The following is an 11,330-nucleotide window of genomic DNA, read 5'->3' as shown; positions in this document are numbered from 1 at the left end:
ACCTTGCCGCCTGCCCCCGACCTTCTGCTACGTCCGACCTTGCTACTGCCTACTCCCTTGTACCTCGCCTATCTTCAGTATCTTCAGCAGCCAGAGAGGTGAGCCGTTGCTAGTGGATACGACCTGGTCACTACCGCCGCAGCAAGACCATCCCGCTTTGCGGCGGGCTCTGGTGAAAACCAGTAGTGGCTTAGAACCGGTCCACTAGCACGGTCCTCGCTATCCCTCTCTGGCACAGAGGATCCACTACCTGCCAGCCGGCATCGTGACAACAATAATGTATAAAATTAAAACTTTATTTTAATATTATATTATTTTTATTTGTATCATTGTTGTTATTATTATTATTATTATTATTACTGTCATCATCACCACCACCATAATTAAAGACAGATACAAAGCAATTTTTTCAGCCACATGAAACCTATGTTTATGTGACGCCTCCTGCTAATAGATCTGCCAGTCATCACCCCTTGTCACACACAGAAGGACAGAATCCTGGACCTGAGAGATCTTGGTTTACTAGTCTGGCAGATTGGCCTGAGATGTCAGTGATGTTCAATGTTGTGTATCCTAGAGATCGGAAGCCCAAAGAGGAGCACAGAGGGAAAACTCTGCACGAACGGATCGTCAGATTAGAAGAATGGTGAGTAGTGATCCATCCTGTACTGTAAGTGACCTTGGACATCACATAAGTCTAGAGCGTCACATAGATAGCAGAAGATGCATGCTAGACATTGGGGTACGAGATACACGTCCGTCTACAGGTGTTCCATTGACTTGACACCAATCTCACAGGCCATAATGGTGTAGAGCAAGACAGAGCAATGAAGGCTGAAAAGGAGATCTATCCTCTCCAGTAAAAAATATGAGACTATCGAAAAAGGTTTGTTAATACGGTCTTTTAACGTTCATTTTTATTTTTTTTTATAAAATAATATTTCATGCAATTATTAAAGGGGTATTCCGGGCAAAAACATTTTATCCCCTATTGAAAGGATAGGGGATAAGATGTCTGATCGTGGGAGGCCCGCTGCTGGGCCCCCCCCGCGATCTCCCTGCAGCAGCCCGCATTCTATGCGTAGCTGCGTCTCCAGTAACGGCCACTACGCCCCCTCCCATAGACATGAATGGAGGGGGCATGGCGTGACGTCACGTCCCCTTCTCGGAAGCCCGGCGGTTTCTGAAACTGCAGACACAGCTAGGCATAGAATGCGGGTGCTGCAGGGAGATCGTGGGGGGTCCCAGCGGCGGGCCCCCCGCGATCAGACATCTTATCCCCTATCCTTTCGATAGGGGATAAGATGTTTTTCCCGGAATACTCCTTTAATGTTATGTATTTGTATGCAGCTGCAAAAAAAACATTTTAGATCATGCCATTCGTTAACCTATTTGTTGTCTATTCTTTATCTGAAAGGGTTCATTCTGTGGTATATTGATTTCACTATTATTTGTATTTAATATGAAAGAGTTAATTCTGTGGTATATAAACTTTGCTATTCTTTGTATTGCCATGCCTGAGAAAGCTGCGATTGCACATTGAAATGCGTTGCATTCTGTGAAATAAATCCTGCAGTCATCTACTTGGTTGTGTCCTGTGTCCGGTCAGCGCTGAAATTATCCCGCCGACTCCCTTACCGTACAATATAAAGGCTGGAAGCTGCAGACAGGACCAATAATATATCTTTTACGTGCATATCATTGTTGTGCACGTAAGCGGTATTTGATTTGTGATTCACCCCCCCCCCCCCTCCCCCGTTACACTGTGGAGCTCTTTCCTCTATTGTTCTCCAGAAAAAAAGGCTGGAATGGAGGTCTATCCTCTACTGTGATGGAACTGGCATGAAGGTCTATTGTCATCTGTGATGGAGGCTGGAATGGAGGTCTATCCTCTTCAGTGATAAAGGCTGGAATGGAGATCTATCCTCTACTGTCATGGGAGCTGGAATGAAGGTCTATCCTCTACTGTGATGAAGGCTGGAATGGAGATCTATCCTCTACTGTGATAGAGGATGGAATGGAGGTCTATCCTCTACTGTGATGGAACTGGCATGGAGGTCTATCGTCTTTTGTGATGGAGGCTGGAATGGAGGTCTATTGTCATCTGTGATGGAGGCTGGAATGGAGGTCTATCCTCTTCATTGATAAAGGCTGGAATGGAGGTCTATCCTCTACTGTCATGGGAGCTGGATTGAAGGTCTATCCTCTACTGTGATGGAGGCTGGAATGGAGGTCTATCCTCTACTGTGATGGAGGATGGAATGGAGGGCTATCCTCTACTGTGATGGGAGCTGGAATGAAGGTCTATCCTCTACTGTGATGGAGGCTGGAATGGAGGTCTATCCTCTACTGTGATGGAGGCTGGAATGGAGGTCTATTCTCTACTGTGATGGAGGCTGGAATGGAGGTCTATCCTCTACTGTGATGGAGAATGGAATGGAGGTCTATCCTCTACTGTGATGGAGGCTGGAATGAAGGTCTATCCTCTACTGTGAAGGGGGCTAGAATAGAGGTCTGTCCTCTTTAGTGATAAAATCTGGAATAGAGGTCTATCATCTTCAATGATAAGTCCCGCTTTTGCTATATCTATATTTTTAGTTTTCTGTTATTCCCTGGCTTGGGACTCAGTGGGAGGTGTTATCATCTGGGACTCGGCCACACGTCATTCTAGCTGGGCGGAGCTGCCGCCCGGCTCATGAATATTCATCAACTTATCCTCCTGGTCTAATTCTTCTTTCTCGGTCTGTTTGTGAATAAATACACCCTCCGTCCCTCCCTTCCTCCCACCCCCGGCTTTTCACTTGTGTAGCCCGTCTTCTTACTTGTATAGGGCCGCAGCTTGAGTGAAGCCGGGGGGAGAACGCCGCTTCCAGGTGTACGGAATGCGGCGCATGCGCGGCCCTCCACACCAGACTGAGAAAGAAGAATTAGACCAGGAGGATAAGTTCATGAATATTCATGAGCCGGGTGGCAGCTCCGCCCAGCTAGAATGACGTGTGGCCGAGTCCCAGATGATAACACCTCCCACTGAGTCCCAAGTCGGGGAATAACAGAAAACTAAAGATATAGATATCTTAAGAAGCGCTGAACCATTTTTAACCAGGTAAGAAGCGTTTTAATCAGGATCACCCGCACTACAAGCCTGTGTAACAGGTTTAGTGCGGGTGATTCTGATGACAGATTTCCTTTAAGTTTTTTGTATTATTTTACTGTTATTTAATATTTATGATTTTTACTATGAACAAGAATAATACAATCTTTTCAACTTGACTTCTGACCACTATTTACATTATATAATTGTTACTTATTATTTATTCTGTTACAAAAAAAACATCCAATCCCCATCACAATGTCAGTCGCGGTTATTTTATTGGAAACGTCCTGGAGCTGTTGTAACATTTACTGTTAGAAGTGATATATTGCGCTGTAGTCTTATCATTTATACTTGGATTTATTGCTGTATTTTTTTTACCTGTTGAACTTTTGTCCGAGACATTGTGAAATTGTTTGTCTGATGAATAATGGCCTTATTTCATCGGATGATGCTTTGAGACTATTATTAGAGTATTGCCCAAAGGGAGAAAATAAGTGACAACAAGGCCGAGAATATTGTAGATCATTAAAAACAGAGTTTGGACAAGAAAAAAGACTTGTGGCTACGGCCGGTGGCCATTTTCCTATGAAATTTATATTGTATTTTACGGCATATTGGGCAGGAATCAAAGTAGTCAAATAATTTGGTATAATATGGACTGGGAGAAGGAAGACATTACATTAGTGACTATAAATGATTACAGTGTTTCTGTAGAGTTGTATAAACCTGCTTGGTTTTGTTAAATTAACCCTTCAGAGTGTTCAGAGTGGTGACAAGGGGATTTTAGGCTCTCACCGCAGTTATTGAGCCTATGAAAGCAACCGCCATGAGGCAGGACAATTTCTCATTCAGGGTACAGGACTAGAGCTGAGCTCTTTGCCAGTAGCACTTACACAGGTTCTTCTTTTCTTACTTGTCTGGCCAATCAAAGCACAGTACATACTCCTCTCTGCTATATGACAAAGGGCTTTTTAAGGTGCACTGAACTGAACAGGCTGCATTGGGCTGGGGAATGATTTACATAGTACAGTAATATAAATGGCGTGTGGAGGGAGAAGGCTTTACTGATGTACTGATTTCCAAGGTGCTTTGTGAGCAGAAATGAAAAAAACAGCAGCACAGAAAGGAAGGGATTACACTAAACACTGAACTGCTGCTGCTGATGACAAGTTGAAAGGGCAGTTCAACAGACAGCATTTAAGAAGCAGCACTGTGTACATACAGTAATAGGAAGTAATATGGGTAGTATGAGATAAGAGGGAAGCCTTGATTCAACTTTCAGGGACAGTGTAGGTCCTTTGGAGGAGACAGACACGCTCATAGATTGCAGTCACACAGCACAGACTCTCTTTGTCTCCAGCACAGAGCAGTAGGTAGACCCCACCACAATTTTTCTGTTCTGTCCTGGTCTCTCTGCTACTAGAGACAGATTGGGCCAAACAACAGTCAGTGAACTGCATGTTCCCAATTACAAAGACAATCAAATGAAAGTAAACAGTTTGCTCCAAAATGTAGTTATTGGTTCCAGGTGAGCAGTAAAGTGCAAACTAACAAGGTGGCAAGTGTTCAAATTCCCTACAGCGCCCCCAGAGGGGAAGTTGGGCATTACATAACGTTTTTAGAAAGGTGTTTCTCAACCAGTGCACCGCCACATGTTGCAAAACTACAAATCCCAGCATGCTGGACAGACTCCGGCTGTCCAGGCACGCTGGGAGTTGTAGTTTTGCAACAGCTGAAGGCACACTGGTTGGAAAACCCTATTCTAGAAGATAGATATATAGTTCCTATAATCATCAGTGTGGACGTCAGATATCCTAATATTTCAAACCTTTAATTCATAATTATATTGATGCCTGGATGCAGTAAGGGCCATGTTTGGAATCTAAGTAGTAACTATGGATAAAGACGAAGCCATTAATAGATCTTTAATGGATTATAACATCCCAGAATCTTTATCGCAGATTCGTCATTACACGTACAGAGAGTCCATTAATGGCATTGAGGCTCCGGGGCCAAATTCTACTCAACACAATGAGGAAAAATCCATAGGAATCTGCATTTCATCAATATTTAATATGGAGTAAAGAATTGGTTATGTCGTTACTTAATGCGCACAAGCATGGCTGAAGAAGCCCTATAAATAAATGTACACGTCAAGTATAGGACATTACAGTAATGGGGTAAATATAACTGTAGGAAAGGCTTAAGGGGTAGTCCACATCGGGATATACCTTTTTGTTAGGAGAGACTCCTCCTTTCATTATGGACCAGACTCCTCCTCCATGACTTTATGGACCAGACTCCTCCTCCATGTCTTTATGGACCAGCCTCCTCCTCCATGTCTTTATGGACCAGCCTCCTCCTCTATGTCTTTATGGACCAAACTCCTCCTCCATGTCCTTAAAGACCAGACTCCTCCTCCATGTCTTTATGGACCAAACTCCTTCTCCATGTCCTTAGGGACCAGACTCCTCCTCCATGTCTTTATGGACCAGACTCCTCCTCCATGTCCTTAAGGACCAGACTCTTCCTCTACGTCTTTATGGACCAAACTCCTCCTCCATGTCCTTAAGGACCAGACTCCTCCTCTGTGTCTTTATGGACAATACTCCTCCTACATGTTTTTATAGACCAGAATCCTCCTCCACATCTTTATGGACCAGACTCCTCCTCCATGTCTTTATGGACCAGACTCCTCTTCCATGTCTTTATGGACCAGATTCCTCATCTATGTCTTTATGGACCAGATTCCTCCTTCATATCTTTATGGACCAGACTCCTTCTACATTCTTTATGGACCAGACTCCTCCTCCATGTCCTTATGGACCAGACTCCCCCTTCATGTCTTTATGGACCAGACTCCTCCTCCATGTCTTCATGGACCAGACTTCTTCTACAACTCTTTATGGACTAGACTCCTCCTCAATGTCTTTATTGACCAGACTCCTTCTACACCTCTTTATGCACCAAACTCTTTATGGACTCCTCCATGTCTTTATGGACCAAACTCTACCTTCACATCTTTTTGAACCAGACTCCCACTCCATGTCTTTATGGACTCCTCCTCCATGTCATTATGGACCAGACTCCTCCTCCATGTCTTTATGGACCAGACTCCTCCTCCATGTCTTTTTGAACCATACTCCTCCATGCTCTTATGGACCAGACTCCTCCTCCACGTCTTTATGGACCAGACTCATCCTCCATGTCTTTATGGACCAAACTCCTCCTCCATGTCTTTATGCACCAGACCCCCGTTCCATCTCTTTATGGACCAGGCTTCTACTCCATGTCTTTAACCTGTCTGTGGCTGCCAGAAGCAGTCAAGAATACTAAAAGCAGCCAAGCGGCGAAGTCATCCAAGGTGTGTAATGAGGGAATGAAGCGTTAGGATATCAATGTCTATGTTGTAACCAGTCTGGAGGACCTAGGATACGATGGGTAGGAGATGGACAGTGTCTAGAACCTCTTTGGAGTTCTATTTTCCTTGTCTTAGACAACACCGTAATTGTTAGGAGGGTCACCTGATGATAACTTGTCCTGTTATTGAGATCTTTAGCGACCGACTGTAACCCTCGGGAGAATTGTGCAACAAGTATGTCATTTCCCTGCAGCGCCACCAAAGATAAATGATAGCATGACACAGTTACACTCGAAATTAATAATATATCTATTTAAGGCGTGCACTGTATGTCCCTCCAGAGAAAGACACCCACCTAATGGGGAACCCTCTGCCTGTTCCTTTATAGGATATCTGAACCCCTTTATCTTTTCATTTCATGAGGATTATAATTCTTGATTTTATATAAGACATTTATAAGACAATAACAGTATCGTCCGCATCCACTCATCTCTCCACCGGGTAAATAAATTGTTCATTGCTCTCAAAAACTGGAAAGTAAACTATAATATAAAATATTAAGGGTCTCGCATTTTTCCAGCGTTTTATCCACCACGACTGTAGTTCTGGTTGATGCCACAAAACAACAAGGGAATCTTCTCCGAGAAGAAAGTCATTTAAACTTGTGGAAAGTTTCTCAAATCATTTGTTAATAATTCAAAACCAAAGTAAAAAAATTTATGTTAAACATATTTATGAGGCCTCGTGAGACGCCGGTCTGACAGAACATTGGAGGACGCTGTTTCCTACGTGTTTTTGTTTTATTATTATGGATATACTTGGCAAGAATTGGATAAAGAATCCTTTATGTCTTTATTCATCTTATGAAGCAAAAACTCTACAGTCCGTCCATCGCCGGATACAGATGCTCATTTATAATTACAAAGTAACGTTTTTTTACTCAGCGCTGGTGGGAGTTGTCAACATAAGTAAAAAGTACAAAATCTAGAGAACACGGCCTATAGTATTTACAACTTAAAAAAACTATGTTGAATATTCCATAGGCTGTTTTCTCTGGATTTTTTAGTCTTAATTCCCACCAGCACAGCGTGAAAAAAATACAAATAAATAAACTTCACTGTTTTCATAAAAAATACATGGAATAAAAAGTTGCTTCCAACTTAGTTTTTAGAGTGTCTGTCCAGTGTAGAACACGCTATTCATTTATTCTTAAAGGGGCATTCCGCCCTTAGTCATCTTATCCCCTATCTAAAGGTTAGGGGATAAGATGTCTGATCGCTAGGGTCCCGCCGCTAGGACACCCCGTGATCTCCATGCAGCACCCGGCATTCTGGGTTTCTGAGACGTGACATCACGCCATGCCCCCTCTATTTATATCACAGGCACTGTGCAAGGTCCAGGCCATACCAAGGATTTTGCAACAGTCTAAAGCTGTTTAAAAGTCCATTCACTGTAGACCCAACATCTCTCAATTTCTCCATACACATAAATATATCTAGACCCCAAATCTCTCTCAATTCCTCCATACACATAGATATCTCTAGGCCCAACATCCCACAATTCTTCCATACACATAAATATCTGTAGACCCAACATCTCTCAATTCCTCCATACACATAGATATCTCTAGACCCCAAATATCTCTCAATCCCTCCATACACATAGATATCCCTAGACCCAACATCTCTCAATCCCTCCATACACATAGATATCCCTAGATCCAACATCTCTCAATTCCTCCATACACATAGATATCCCTAGACCCAACATCTCTCAATCCCTCCATACACATAGATATCTCTAGACCCAACATCTCTCTAAATCCCTCCATACACATAGATATCCCTAGATCCAACATCTCTCAATCCCTCCATACACATAGATATCTGTAGACCCAACATCTCTCTCAATCCCTCCATACACATAGATATCTGTAGACCCAACATCTCTCTCAATCCCTCCATACACATAGATATCCCTAGATCCAACATCTCTCAATCCCTCCATACACATAGATATCTGTAGAACCAACATCTCTCTCAATCCCTCCATACACATAAATATCTTTAGACCCAACATCTCTCTCAATCCCTCCATACACATAGATATCTGTAGACCCAACATCTCTCTCAATCCCTCCATACACATAGATATCTGTAGACCCAACATCTCTCGCAATCCCTCCATACACATAGATATCCCTAGACCCAACATCTCTCAATCCCTCCATACACATAGATATCCTTAGACCCAATGACGAATATTTGTTTGGTTTTTTCACAGTACACATCACAATGTTGTATACTGTGTAAATAAAAAGTGATCATCCCTCTCTGCTTCCAGCTTGTGGTCCAAAGAAGGTGAATATGCGAATATTCGGGAATATCGGCACTTCCAGAGGACACTGACCCCTTCCTTCTTTTAGCTTGTGGGCCAATGAGAAGGATGCAAATACAGTTGTCACAGGTTAGCAACATCCCTAGAAACCAATAGGAAAATAGTTAGTTGAAAGATATAATTGCGCATGCACATTTTGCGAATTTCATTACGAATTTCGCATGGAAAAAAAGGTGAATGAATATGCGAAATTTGCGAATATAGGACGAATATTCGTCCATATATTTGCAAAATATTTAGAATTTGAAAATGGCCTATGCCGCTCATCACTAATTTCCAGCAGTCGGATCCCCAAGAATCAGCTTGTTATTTCCTAACCTGTGGATTAGAATCGGACAAGTGAGCAAATGCCAACCCTTTACTGAATCGTTCCCTGGTGGGATTTGGTGGGCATTGAAGCACTTTAGCAGATTTTTTTTTTTTACCCTCCTTAAAAATAAAAAAATAAACCTTTAAAGGGGCACTCTTCCCCTAGACATCTTATCCCCTATACGAAGGATAGGGGATAAAATGTCTGCTGGGGACCCCCGCAATCTCCCTGCTGCACTCGGCGTTCGTTTAGAGCTTTGGGTGCAGCACAGGGGGCTCATGACATCACGGCCGTGCCCTCTTGTGATGTCACAGCCACGCCCCCTCAATGCAAGCCTATGGCTGCCACGCCCCCTCCCATAGACTTGCATTGAGGGGGCGTTTTCATGGCATCAGGAGCGGGCCAAGACGTCACGAGCCTCTGCCCCGCAACGCCCGTCATCCATCATGGAGTGAAGTTGCACCAGATGTCTGGGGTGCTGCAGCTGAGATTGCGGGGTCCCCAGCGGTGGCCCCCTCCTTTGGATAGTGGATAAGATGTCTAGGGGCGGAGATCCCCTTTAAGAGCTGGATAAATGACATCTATGATCCACCAGTTGGTTCTCCTAGATGCCAGCGCTATCATTATAGGCATCACAGGGGGAGAACACATTTCTCATACACTAAAATTCTTTCCTTTCTCTGCAGATTTCAAATCCCATTGAAATCAACGTCGCAGCATAAAACAGGTGCCAAGTGTCTCATTTAGTACATTTTCCAGAAACGTCAGCACATTTTGTAAATGACAAAGAGAAAATGAATTTTTCTTCACTTGGTTTTCAGCACCTTTGAAATATGTGACAGTCGACAATGGAGTCTCATCGGGACGCGCTCATTCTTCGCAGCCGCTTTGATCAGTTGCAACAAAATAATTAACATAACGTTACATCTGTCTCCGGATTGAATTCATTTACAATGGAAAAGAGTTGGAGAAATTTAACTTTTTGCAGGTGCTGAATTCTATACAGATGATTACAGTGCTGTTCCCCTCCCCCATCACTAACGAAAACAAAAGACCCCGATTCCTTCTGTTCTGGCTGATTGTAACGCAAATGCAGGAAGATGAGAGTGTGATCCACGATCCGAGAGTATTATAAGCAAACGCCAGAAAATATGACTGTGCCATGTGCCAGGAGCTGCTGAGACAACACCACACTGACAATGAGAGAACAACGCAACTTCCTGTCATGAGAGAGGGAAGTGTCAGGGCTCTAGAGACGACACCAGGCTGATAATGAGGCACTACACAACTTTCTGCCTGGAGAGAGGGAGGAGCCAGGGGGTGGCTGAGACTATACCACACTGACAATGAGAGAACAACACAACTTCCTGTCAGGAGAGAGGGAAGTGTCAGGGCTCTAGAGACAACACCAGGCTGATAATGAGGCACTACACAACTTTCTGCCTGGAGAGAGGGAGGAGCCAGGGGGTGGCTGAGACTATACCACACTGACAATGAGAGAACAACACAACTTCCTGTCAGGAGAGAGGGAAGTGTCAGGGAGCTAGAGACGACACCAGGCTGATAATGAGGCACTACACAACTTTCTGCCTGGAGAGAGGGAGGAGCCAGGGGGTGGCTGAGACTGTACCACACTGACTACACAATCTCCTGTAAGGAGAGGAATGAGCCAGGGAGCTGCTGAGATAACACTACATTCAAATAAATGGACTACACAACTTACAGGAGAGAGGGAGGAGCCAGGGAGCTGCTGAAACAACCCCACACTGACAAGGATCACACAACTTCCTGTTAGGAAAGAGGAGCCGGGAAGGTAAGACAACACTGTCAATGAGAGGACTACATAACTTCCTGTAAGGAGAAAGGGAGTAGCCAGAAAGCTGCTAAGAAAACACCAGACTTAAAATGAGAGGACTACACAACTTCCTGTCAGGAGATAGAGAGGAGGTCAGAGGTGAATCACACTTACGCATACTGAAGCCACTGCAATTAGTGATAACACTATATTAGTAAAGTATATCTCTTGGGCTGAACATTTTTATAAAATTTCTGGTACCAGAATACCCATTAGGGGTGGGGTCACACATAGCGCATCCATTGCGTATTTCACACTGCGGATGAGATAATGCCCATCCCTAGAGTGTGCCTCCAGCTGTGCCCGTGTGTCC

General features: G+C 43.8%; 1 long non-coding RNA gene across 1 annotated transcript; it reads left to right on the top strand.

Annotated features, from left to right (window-relative positions):
• Positions 1–575: 575 nt before the first annotated feature.
• Positions 576–10,254, top strand: LOC130293350 (uncharacterized). Its single transcript, XR_008848185.1, has 3 exons — positions 576–646; positions 9,849–9,889; positions 9,984–10,254. It is a non-coding gene; the product is annotated as an uncharacterized LOC130293350 (long non-coding RNA).
• The last annotated feature ends 1,076 nt before the right edge of the window (positions 10,255–11,330 follow it).

The sequence above is a fragment of the Hyla sarda genome, chromosome 10, assembly GCF_029499605.1.
Source record: "Hyla sarda isolate aHylSar1 chromosome 10, aHylSar1.hap1, whole genome shotgun sequence".
NCBI classification, from domain to species: Eukaryota; Metazoa; Chordata; class Amphibia; order Anura; family Hylidae; genus Hyla; species Hyla sarda.
The sequence above is the reverse complement of the archived record's forward strand: the minus strand, read 5'-3'. Positions and strand labels throughout refer to the sequence as shown.